We start from the raw sequence: 13,016 nt of genomic DNA, 5'->3' as shown, positions 1-13,016 counted from the left end.
TCTGCTTCTTTCTCTTTCACTCTCTATCTGTCTCTCTGCCTCTTTCTCTCTTTCTGTCTGTGTCTTTCTCGGCCTCTCTAATTCTCTTTCTTTCTCTTTCTCAGACTCCTGATTCAAGTGGGAAGAGTTTCTGTTTTCCGTAACTGTGTGTTTGACAGGAAACTGACGTGTGATGGGACACATAGTCTTTCTAAGGAACCAGTGTTCCCAGCACACCATCCTCCTTCCTTCCTCTTTCCTTCCTCCTTCCTTCCTCCTTCCTTCCTCCTTCCTTCCTCCTTCCTTCCTCCTTCCTTCCTTCCTCCTTCCTTCCTTCCTTCCTTCCTTCCTTCCTTCCTTCCTTCCTTCCTCCTCCTCCTCCTCCTCCACCTCCTCCTCCTTTATTCAACCCTGACCCTGGGTGAACTCTGACCCTTGCCTAGACATACACATACACACACAGTGCCTCCTCGCATTCCTTCCCACACACAGTCCCCTCCCACTCCTCCCTACACACAAATACACACACACACACACTAGCATGCAGCCATGCATACACACACACATACACCGTGGTAGGACCAACACGTTGCCAGGAGGCGACAGGCCACGGCCCCTCTCCGCCAGCATGGTCGTCAAAACCTCACGCTGCCCTGACACCCCCCCCTCCCCCCTCCCTCTCAACTCCACAACCAGGACTTTGGAAGCAAGGATATTTGATCATCTCTATTTCGTGTCAGTGATATGTACAGTGTGTGCTGGACCAAACACAACCTACTTGCATGTTTTACCTTCAGGCTTTTTTTGTTGTTGTTGAAATCGTTGTCTCCTCTCTTTTTCTCACTGTCACTAGTTCACCCACTCGGGTGTCTCCCTTGTATGGGATGCAACAACACACATGCATGCATGAACACACACACAAACATTCCACCATTCCACCAACCAAGCACTCATCACTCTCTGACCTGTCCTATGTTAACATTGACCTTCCTAGTTATGTAGTCACGCTTTCAAACACACTCGCCCATACTCACATGCACACATTTTCACACACACACACACACACACACACACACACACACACACTCACACACACACTCACTACAGGCTAATTTTAAATAGCTTTCAACTTAAAACTTAAATAGCTCATTCATAAAGCACAGTGACTGACTACTGCCCCTATCCTCAATGTACCTCACACACAACGCCACCTAAATAGACACAGGGTAATCTAAGCCAACTATATTGTCAGTTACGATTGTAGCAGAGCCAAAATATTCCCCTAGTTACAAGCACAATCCTATTACCCTGTACTCCATGACAAAAATCAGCACACAGTATGTTCCAGTTACAAAACAACTCCCATCACAGCTTTAACAGCTCCCTACAACCAAGCTGACAAACGAACAGCCATGCTGTTTCCTTATTTATTTGTTTTATATCCAAAAATACCATGGTATTTCAATTACCCATGGCAGACAATTAAGTCTACCGTCCCAAGCCTAAAATAACATGATAATAAAGAGACAGACGGAGGGAGGCCAGGGCTATATCTGGGGGTATGTTAACCCTGAGAGAGAGAGAGAGAGAGAGAGAGAGAGAGGAGAGAGAGAAAGAGAGAGAGAGAGAGAGAGAGAGAGAGAGAGAGAGAGAGAGAGAGAGAGAGAGAGAGAGAGAGACTGGCCAACTAGGGCTGGGCATTCCCCCTTACCACCTGCTGTCTCTACTGGCCCCAGAGGACAAGGGGAATATATCCAACCAGGACCAGGACCAGAACATGAATAAGGATCAGGATCAGGACCAGGTCCAGGTCCAAGACCAGAACCAGCACAAGGACCTGTACCGGGATCAGGACTGAGACCTGAGCCAGGATCAGTTAAACTGAAGAACACACACACGTTTGCCACCGGTGTGTTTACACACCACATACTTTCCATCATTGCACATCCACAAGTCCATAAAAACACACACACACACACACCCTCCATCATACACACAAACACACAGCTATACACAGACAGACAGACAGACAGACAAACAGAAACACACAAAGAGGGTGAGTTAGAGAGTGAAGAGCCACAGAGAGAGACGCGCAGAGACGCCAGCACGGCTAGAGGCAGAGGAGGCAGAGGAGGCTGTGTGCCTTAATAAGGAGAGCAGGGAGGAGGCCATGGAGAACATCTGGAGGATAAACACCTGACAACACTGCTGCTCCTGGCTACCATTACCCCCTGGTAAACACACACACACGCATACAGACACACACACACGGCTCTCAAGCACGCACCACAAAGACGTCACACATAGCTAGCCACACACGCGGCCAATCCCCCCCACCCCCCTGCACGCTGAACCATCCTAGTCCCGGCAACGGTGATTCAGCACAGGATCCCACTCCAGCCCCCCCACGCCACCGCCACCAGAAGTGGGGCGATATTTATAGAGGTGCCCCACGTCCTCCTCTGATCGGCCCGGGGGGAAAGCTGGGCGAACGAGGGAGCAGGGAGGAGGAGGAGGAGGAGGAGAGGGCGGGATCACAAGGAGGGGGATGAGGGTTGGATGATCAATGAAGAGGAAGAGGTCTGCGAGGAGGAGAAAGATCTCTGACACTGAAACGTCGGGCAGTGTGTTGCTTTGGAGAGAGGGGAGCTGGACGGGGGGAGGGAGAGACAGAGGGGGGGATGGAGTGAGGGGAGAAGGGAAGGGTAGAGAGGAGTGTCACTGAGGAGAAAAAAAGCTTAAACCAGCTGATTATCTGGGGCACGGTAAGAAGAGGTGGGAGGAGGTACGGAGGAGAGGACGAGGAGTTGGGGAAGTGAGATGGGAACTGGGGATGAGAAGAGGAGAGCAGAGCAGAGTAGAAAGGAGAGGAAAGATGTGAGGAGAGGACAAGAGGGAAAAGAGGTGAGATGAAGAGGAAACAGAGATCAGGAGAAGGACAGAGGAGAGGAGAGGAGAGAAGCGGAGAGGAAAGGAGAGGAAAGGAGGAGCAGTGGAGAGTGTCGGTGAGAGTCTCGTGATGCTACGAGGAGGCAGGTGTGAGAGCTGAAGGACAACAGGAAGCTAGCAAGTCCAGGATATCCACTTTAAAACAGTTATGTCCGACAGCATGCCTCTGCTGCATTGTAAATCATGGTGCGTACATCTGTAAAGATACATGGATGCTGATATCTGTCATATAACTACATGACGCTGTGGTAAATTTCCAGTCTTGGTTGTCATAGAAGCACCTGTCCATGTCTTCTACCAGCAGGGGGAGGGGTTTAAACCATCACCGGCTCGGCACATCATGAGGCTCCGCCCCTCTAAATTTCACCAGGTCAGATGTCATGGCGACAAAGCCAGCTCTCACAGGCACACATCACACGCTAGCTCTCCAGTAAATCCACTGTGAACTTTAACAACCTTGTCGGAGAGGGAGGGAGAGAGAAAGAGAGAGTGAGATAGAGAGAGAGAGCGATGGAGAGAGAAGGTGAAAGAGAGAGAGAAAGAGATAGGCAAATGGAGAGATAGAAAGGGAGAGAGTGACAGCTAACATGTGTGCCAATCAATACAGAACTCAGCACTCCAGAGATGCAGGGAGCGTGGCTGCTCTCGGTTGCATAGCGACACACACACACACCCCTGCACAGACAATACGGAGAGAACACATGCTCACAGACCCACACAGACCCTCCATGCGTAAGCACCTGTGAAGTCAATCCATGTGTGTGTGTGTGTGAGTGCGTGCGTGCGTGCGTGTGTGTTTGTGTGTTCGTACCTTTATACTTCTCCCTGACATTCTCATAGGCCTGGATGAAGTCTTGTTCCTCAGCGTTGGGGGGCAGACACGCAGGTTCATACATGGCCATGCTGGCTCTGTCTGTCGGGGGACGGGGGGGGGGGAACGCTGGAGGGGGTGGGGGGTGGTCCTCTCCCTCTTCTTCTCCTCTCTTCTCTGTTCTTCTCGCCTTCCGCCTTGAGCTGGAGAGCTGGTCCCTCTCTTTCCCTGGGCTGTGCGAACCTCTGCTGTTCTCTCTCTCTCTCTCTCTCTCGCTCAGTAGAGTGTGATCTCTCCCCCGCTCCTAACTTCGTTCCATAGCCCCGTGCCACACCCCCCCTTCCCCCCCTCCCCCTCCCTCCCTCCTCCCCCTCCCTCCCTCCCTCCCTCCCTCCCTCTCTCTGCCCGCCTCAAAAATACTCATATGAACGCCAGGCCCCTCCTTTTAAAGACATATGCACTCAGCATGGACACAGGGAGCCAAGAATTCTCTTCCTCTCTCCCATACACACACACACTCACACACACACACACACACACACACAGGACATGCTGCACACACTTCCCAAAGCAAATGACTTCCTACAAGAGCAATTGCCAAAACCGGAAGACACGTGTAAACACATACAGACCAATTAAACAAAACACACAGACTTACATGCTCTTCTAACATACACACACAAACAACAGGCAGAACACACAACTTATAGATGTGTCTGCCTTAGAGTTTATTAATGTATTAGAGCCAGTGTCCATACAGGCTGCTTGGCGCTGGTCCTGTCCTTGACTTGCTTCAGAAACCCACCCTTGTAGACCCCCCCACCCACCCTTCGTACAAGGGAAATGCCGTGGAAAGAATGACTGCGGGTGTGGGTGTGTGTGCATGTGTGTGCGCATCGGTTCATCCGTTCGATATAGAAGCTGAGAGTGTGTGGGTGAGTCTATGACATGAGTGTCATCGTTCTGAAATGGTGATGAACACCATCACCACTGATATCTCCCTGCTGTTGTCCCTGGGAGCCCCTAAACTCGATCCCCCACACTAGAGAAATCCCCCTGGTTCAGACTCTCCCTGGGACAAGGTCAAGGTCCTGTTCCAATACTGTACCCATGCCTCCTACCCATGCCTCCTACCCTCCTTCTTTCCCTTCCTCGTCACACACCTCGCATGCCTGAACACTAGGATAAATAAGTCCTTCCAACAGACTGTTACAAACGCAGGCATATAAAACCAGGTCTTTCATAAGGAGGCGAGGCAGGAAGGACACATTGTGAGAGTATCTAAACAGGCCCCAGGCTTTTCCTTTTCCTGGGAGGAAAAAAGCTGTGCTTTCCTCTCTCTCTCTCTCTCTCTCTCTCTCTCTCTCTCTCTCCCTATCCACATCCCTATTCCTCTCTCCCTTTCCCTTTCTCTCTCCCTCACCCTTTCTCCTTCTCTCTCTGTCTGTCTCGGTCTCTCTCTCTCTCCCTCTCTCTCTCTCCCTCTAAAGCTAACCCTGGTTAATGTACACCCTCTGAGATCCTCAGAGTTCCTCTTTGCGTCTCTCTCTCAGGAGATGTAAAAGAGACAATGTTTAGCACCTCTAATCCTGTAATGGCTAGACCTGAGACTAAGTCTCTCTCTCTCTCTCTCTCTCTCTCTCTCTCAGATACACACAGACACACACACACACGGTATCACTACGTCACATACACGTACAAACACACTCTCTCTGCAAACCCCAGTTTCAGGGTCACCAGTAATAGTTACATGCCTGATTCACCTCTAAAGGCTGCCCACTATATATAGACACAGCAGACGTCAGCCAGACACTCCCTAGTGACTTACTGCTCATCCAGGTGACTGTGTGTGTGTGTGTGTGTGTGTGTGAGGGGGGGAGGGGGGGGGGGGGGGGGCGCGCAAGTTTTCAACATGAGGCTTAAGTTACTAACACGAGCGTGCCACATCAGCGATCAAAGAGTCTGAATGTAAATGTGTGGGGTCCAGGAAGTGTGTGTGTGTGTCCTGACAGCACCTGGGGACTGTACGACCCTGTGAGCAAACCCTAACCCGTCACGGGTGTGAAACACAAAATTCGTCCGGCGGGTCAGCGGAGTCATGTGACCTTGCGTGAACGCCCTGGAACCACAGCTGACACGTGCGCCACACTGGATGACCTGTGACTTGCGGCCTGGGGGTGAGGGCGGGGGGGGGGTGACTCCCAGGACCTCTGAGGGAAGCAGGAGGGTGAGGAGGAGGACGTGAGGAACACAGATGGCGCTGAATGCCTCAGCAGGATCTGGCTGGGGCTCTGCTGGAGGAGAGCCCATCTGCGACCTTTCACATGTGCTCTGACAGCTCCACCCAGATGGGAGGGGCCACCTGTGCAACCCAACCAATCACGATGCCGGCTATAAGATGAAGGGGTGCTTGTGGGAGTGTCGACTTGAACGTACGTCTCATTTTACACACAGCAGGAGTTCCTGCCGATCACACACACTACATTTACATTTGATCATTTAGCAGACGCTCTTATCCAGAGTGACTTACAGTAAGTACAGGGACATTCCCCCCGAGGCAAGTAGGGTGAAGTGCCTTGCCCAAGGACACCACGTCATTTTACACACTGGGAATCGAACCAACAACCTTCTGATTAATAGCCCGACTCCCTAACCGCTCAGCCATCTGACACTACAAACACACTACACACTCAAAGGACCAAATACATCATATGCCCTTACAGCCAGTCAGAATTACAGTCATAGGGCAGCTTGCGCTGTACTACACTGTATTGGACATGCATGGTTACTGCCCAAAAGGATTATAATGTATTACACTGTTCCAGAGAGTGACACAGTATAACTGAGAGATGCACAGTGTTCTGAAGGTCAGGGGGATTTACAGGAGGAATCTCATCCCAGCACTATCTTCTCCCAGTCTTGTGTCCATACAAGGAGCACTGTGGCTTCAAAACAGGATTTCTTTGGATAAAATCCGATCTGTGTCACGCACCGACATGACAGCGATCACCATGATGTCTGCTCTGACTCAGAGTATTACATCACGCTTGCTGAGACCCCACCCTGAGACACAAAGCACACACACACACACCGAAGCCCTGCCACACACACACACACACACTGTGCTGACAGTCATGAGGAAGGGAGTGGGCTCCTTCTGATCAGTCCTGCCTCCATGTTCCTCCTGTCTCAAAGTGACCTTCGAGCCAGCTGCCTCTACTCTGGCCTGGTTGTCTGCCTGCCTCTCCTATCACCTTCCTGCTTGTCTCTCCTTCTCCTTGGCTGCCTGTCTAACCTCCCGTCCTGTCCCACTCACTCACTCCCTCTCTCTCTCTCTCTCTCTCTCTCTCTCTCTCTCTCTCTGTCTCTCTCTCTCTCTCTCTCTCTCTCTCTCTCTCTCTCTCTCTCTCTGGGAGCAGACTAGGCAACTGAAAGTCAAAGAGTAGCTTAGGTGACAGCCTGAGGACCCCTACTGGACAATAAAGTCCTTCACACAAACTACAAATAGTAAACATTCGGCTTTAAGTCTCTATTTGGTGACAGTCGGTCAATCCCTCCTCACTCCTCACAGAGGAACACCACACACCCTCACACTGTGTGTGTGTGTTGGATTTGAATCTGAGCGGTTTCCGTTCTCACTGAGCCGTCTCGGAGAACATTGATGGGCCATCCAGAAGGTCGTTTCCTAATTTCCGCTCGTAAAATAAGAAACAGAATCGATGTGCAGCGGACTGGCGACGCTGAACAGAACAGCACCGTCTTTGTGCCCGTGAGATCGGCGGGGCGGCCGAGCACAGGCGGCTGGAGGAGGAGGGGGAGTGAGGCACATTTTCCACAGGTTCAAATGAGTTTCCATGCCTACTGGGGCTGGGAGTTCCCCCTGGAGAGTGACCCCTGGTGGAGAGGAGGGGGTACTAACAGCCAGGGAGCAGGACAATGGGGAAGCGCTGCACTGCAGAACTTGAGGATGGGTGTACTGAGAGAGAGAGAGAGAGAGAGAGAGAGAGAGAGAGAGAGAGAGAGAGAGAGAGAGAGAGAGAGAGAGAGAGAGACCTAAGAGGTTCCTTGGGTGTGATGTTATTAGAGTATGTGATGTAATGTGTGATGTCATTAGTGTGTGAGTGAGCTCATCATCAGTCTGGAGGGAAACACAGTGACAGCTCCGTCGCTGTCCTCAGGGGATTCTCTCTCTCTCGTTCCCTCCCTGTCTCTCTCTCTCTGGCTCTCTCTCTACCGCTCTCTCTCTCTACATCTCTCTCACTCTCTGCCTTTCCTTCTCCTCTCTCACTGTTGCTCTCTCAGTCAGTCTCTCCCTCTCTCTCTCTCGCTCTCTCTCTCTCTCTTTCTCTCTTTCCGTCTCGTTGTCACACGTACGCACACTACAGAGAGGTGATAACATGCAGAGTCACTCTCCTGAACTGTAGACTTCAAAAGGCTTCTACTGAATCCACTCAGAAGAAGTGATCTTACCTCAGAAAAAGGCAAATTGATGTATGTGTCTGTCTGTGTGAGTGTGTGTGTGTGTGTGTGTGTGTGTGAGCCCTCTGACAGCACCAGATCATGACAGCTTAGCAATGAATAATTAACTGCCGCTCAAACAAGTTGGGTAAACCCTCGACCCTGGAGAGCCTTACCACACACACACACACTTTCCCCTCAGACACGTACTGCTTTTGTGCCGCAGGATCCTTAGGCATGACCAGCCGAATATTACTGCATTTACAGTAAGTAGATGTGCCACCGCCCTTGTTGTCTGTTGACTAACAGCGCATAATGCAAAGAGCATAGGATAATGGAAATGGTTTGATGTGATACTGTAATACTCTCATTGCATTTGTGGATGGCGTGAAAGAAAGTCCCAATCCTAGAGAGTGAAGGTGAGAAAAAACCGGAACACTGTGTCAACTCTGTTGACTTAACTCCCTCCCTTGTATGCTATCTACTTAAATGAGGATTCAACACATTCCTCTTCTGGGGTCAGGGTTAGCGGGGGGGTTGACCTTTCACCTCTGACCTCCCTGTCTTCGACCTCTGCAGCGCATCCCCCCCCCCCGGCACACACACACAGCACACTACACCTCTGCAGACCCCCCCAATCGAAGCCCCTGAACACAGCTAACTCTTTAAGTTAGCAGACATCCCAGCTATCTGCACAGCTCTCTCAGACCGGAGGCCTGATGAATACACTTGCACGCTAACTCTCCCAGTCAGGGATTCTACACTGTAGAGGCAGACAGGCGTCAAGCCAGGCAGGCAGTCAGCAAGCAGGCGGTCAGCGGGCAGCAGAACAAAGGCACTCTGATGCTCATCTGCTGACACAGCCGGGGCTGGCTGTTTGAAACAGCCTGGCGTTCAGACAGGAAAGAACAAAGGCTAGGTCTCCCAGCCCACTCTGAACCACAAACAGTACCGTACCAATGTACGCCTTTTTGGGGCGAAACCTTGGTCAGTAAATCTGCTGATACTGATTGATCCGGTTAAATAATTGAGACAAGAGGAGGGACAGCTCAGCTAGCGCCCAGACTGAGTAAGGCGGCTGGATGAATGTGCTCTCCTCTGCTCATGAAGAGTGTTTGTGTAAGAGAGGACGAGGATGTTATCCTCCTTCACTGCGGATCCTAATGAGGTTGTTTGGCCGGGCCACGGCCCCACGGGGGGATGTGCTCGGGGCACCGTGAACGAGCCAGGACCGTAAACTCTCTCTCTCTCTCTCTCTCTCTCTCTCTCTCTCTCTCTCTCTCTCTCTCTCTCCCCTCTCTCTCTCTCTCTCTCTCTCTGCCCAAGTTGCCATGACAATGGAGTGGCGCATTGTGGTGTGATTCGGCCGGAGTGGTCGTCGGGGAGGACGCGGTCGTTAGTCGTCGTCTGGAGAGGGTTAGCGATCACGCTGTCACCAGGGCCTGAGAACACAGACACTCTGGGGCTGTCGTCCCCCCCCCCCCCCCCCCCCCCCGGAAAACACAAACGATGGCAATGAATCTGGGAAAGGGTCAGTGGATATAGACCTTTACCTCCCTCTCTCTCTCTTTCTCTCCTTGTCTCTTTCGTTCTCTTTTCCAACTCTGTGATTAAGAACTCAAATCAAAATAATACATTCTTTGAATAAGATATTTCTCTTTGTTCAAAGCCTGTGGGAAAAACTGCACCTTAATCACCAGTGTGGATTTCTAGCCTCCTATTCAGCTGAATAAACCTCTCAGACACATTGCCGTCCAGCCTGGACAGAAGCCTCCATGGTCACAAACAAACACTTCATCCATGCATTGTTTCAGTGACATGTAAAAGCAGGGAACTGAATGCCACATGGCAGACCATAGACCATACAGTATGTGTAGGTTATCTATGCTACCTAGCATTGCAGTGGTGTACTGTCTGTCCCTAGCACAGAAGGGCTGTGCCAGTGAAGGCCCCGTCACACCATAACGTTCTGGTCAAAGTTCTCTGAACGTTCTAATCGTTCAATTTTGAGCGTTCTAGGGCGATGTGGACACATCTGTCGTGTGACTAACGCATGACTAGGGTGGGACTGACGCATAACTAGCGAGGGACTTACGCATGAGGAGCGTGTAACAGCGACCAAGTAAGACACCTCTGAAAACTATTAGCGTGTGACGACGTGTCACTGGCGTGTGAATAACTACAGAGTAGCGTTTTGCTGGCGTGTGGGTTTTATGACCAAACGGGTATAAAACACTGGAAAATCAGTGGATTCAGTTGTTCTGAACAGTAAACATCATGCCGGCTAGACGACATAAGGGTGCGAGGGGGGCTTCTGCTACTAGCGAGTGAGTTGTTCACTTCAAAGCAAACGATGAATAACAACCAAGTAACGCTAGGGTAACGACTGTGATACATGAACTAACGATAGCCAAACGTGTGCAACGTTAGTCAAACGTTCCACAAACGTTCTTCAGCGTTATCCAGCGTTTAAAATTAAACGCTGGTCGCCATGAGAACTTTTGTGCATGTTCCAAATTTTTCTTTTGGACCAGCGTTCTCCGCCGATCACCGACGATTACCGACGATTACCAGCGTCCCCAGCGTCCACACAACGCTCTTCTGGCGCTATACCAGCGCTATAGGGAGTCAGGTGGCTGAGCGGTTAGATAATCGGGCTAGTAATCAGAAGGTTGCCGGTTCGATTCCTGGCCGTGCATAATGACGTTGTGTCCTTGGGCAAGGCACTTCACCCTACTTGCCTCGGGGGGAATGTCCCTGTACTTACTGTAAGTCGCTCTGGATAAGAGCGTCTGCTAAATGACTAAATAAATAAAATATACTAGCGACCATGGACGATTATCAACGTTTCCTCTAATGTCATAGAACGTCGACCAGAACGTTATGGTGTGACGGGGTCTTGATTACGATGTCTGACATGCCTGTCAGAAGTGTGAGAGACGTGAGAGAGGTGTGTGTGTGCAGGTGTGACAGAGGCCTGAGTGGGAGTGGGAGAATGTGTGTGTGACAGACAGTGAAAGTTGTGTGTGCTGGAATCGGACAGGCCGGTGTGCAGAATTCTGAGTGGTATGTGTGTGTGGTTTGTGTTGAGGTGTGGACCACGTGTGTGTGCAGAACAGTGTGAGGGGGGCTGTTGTGCCAGCTGACCTGCGATGCGAAGGACCGCCCTGTCCGCCGGGTCAAGGACCTCGCTAGAGGCTGACTTGGACCGTTTGACCCTCTGGTGCTTGGGCAAGTTCCATGGCAGGGTATCTCCCAGGTAGGCCACACTGCTTTTCTGCCCAGTATCATCCTCCTCAAGGCCGGCCCGGTCTCTCTGTTTCTCCCCCTTGTAGCTGGGCCGGTCTCTGTGTCTGTCCTTACGACCTGCCATCACCTAGATGGGCACAAGGTGAGACGGATGTTATTGGCAGTACGCTAACAGGAAGTATTTAACATCACGTTCAGTTAATACACCTGTGCCTTACAGTCAGCTCCATGGTTTTCTGTCATGAACAGACACTTTTCACTCCATAATGTTTGAACAAAGGCCAACTGTCAGTAACATACTAACATCATGCTAAATAACTAGCACCTAGCTAATGAACTAGCCCCATGCAAATAGCAAGCTAAACTACCAGCCACATGCTAAAGGATAAGCCAGAGCAGCATTGAGCAGGCAGCCAAACAGCCCCTACCTGCTAACTCAGACCACAAAGCTCAGAGGGGGTCATTGTGTATCAGCAGAGCAGAAACACTGCAGCTAAGTAACCTCTCTCTAGGTTAATGATTAGCTAACTGACATGGAAATGGTTAACAGATAACATAACGAGGAGTCCGTTTGTGGACGCAGCAGAGCTCATGAGCATTTGCATATCATACCTATAGTGTATTTACACCCAAGCACATGATAGCCAAATAATATGAGACAATGCTGGATTACAGGTTTATGGATGGCATGCTTTGTCTATTGTTGGATATCAGTAGCGTGTAGAGTTAGCAGTATGGACCTTCCCCAGTGTAAGCAAAAACACAGGCTGTAAAACAATATAAGAAGTCTAACTAACTGTCCCACAGCAGTGTCTGATAAAAAGTGTTTAGTAAAGGTTATATAACAACAACAATAAATGTTCAAATGTAACATAAAAAATGCACGATCATGTTGATGTTGATACCATGTTGATACCTCGCATGGCTTTTATCCTCAAGTAGTGTTGCTATGAAAACCCATACTTAAAGTAGGAGGAAGCAAAAAGCACATCTTCTAAACACTCTTCTTTCTCTCCCCAACCCTCACACCCTCTCTTTCTTTCTCTCTCCTCCCCCACCCCCTCTCCGCAGTGTGTCCTTCGATGTATATTTTCGGAATATTTTAAGTCTCTAATAGCCATATGGCAAAATAGGCCCACTGTGCAGGAAATTGATACACTGGCTCCACAAACCACTAGTCCGGTTCTACTAGCTTATTCAGCCTCTGGCCCTGGTTCTTGGGACTGTCTGGCCTGCGGTCTGCTAGGGTCTGCTGGGGTCTGTTGGTCTGGAACCCTGACAGAGGGTGTGTGTCCTCAGATACGCTGGAATGTCACACCACACCATACATCTAGACCACCTCATGTCGCCCACGACTGGCATCCATCCTCTCACTTACACACACAGACACATACACACCCTGGCGGCAGTGGCTGTCGCCATACAATCAATACTCTGAGAAGAACTTGAGGCTGGTGCATGGGAGAGAGAAGGTGATGGGACTAAATATAGTAAAAGAAGCCATGAAGACATTTCTCTGTGATTAATCAGATAGAATATTCTCGAAACTTTACGAGGGACATGTATTGTC

The 13,016-nt window shown here is 50.4% G+C and overlaps 1 protein-coding gene across 1 annotated transcript in view; it reads right to left on the bottom strand.

The window, feature by feature from the left end:
• LOC136944028 (plectin-like) overlaps positions 1–3,761 on the bottom strand; it is a 100,792-nt gene extending 97,031 nt beyond the window's left edge. The window contains exon 1 of the mRNA XM_067237577.1: positions 3,740–3,761. The gene's annotated coding sequence lies outside the window, so the exon portion shown is untranslated. The remainder of the gene's footprint in view (positions 1–3,739) is intronic.
• Positions 3,762–13,016: the final 9,255 nt, after the last annotated feature.

This window comes from Osmerus mordax, chromosome 6, assembly GCF_038355195.1.
Source record: "Osmerus mordax isolate fOsmMor3 chromosome 6, fOsmMor3.pri, whole genome shotgun sequence".
Lineage (NCBI taxonomy): Eukaryota > Metazoa > Chordata > Actinopteri > Osmeriformes > Osmeridae > Osmerus > Osmerus mordax.
The sequence above is the reverse complement of the archived record's forward strand: the minus strand, read 5'-3'. Positions and strand labels throughout refer to the sequence as shown.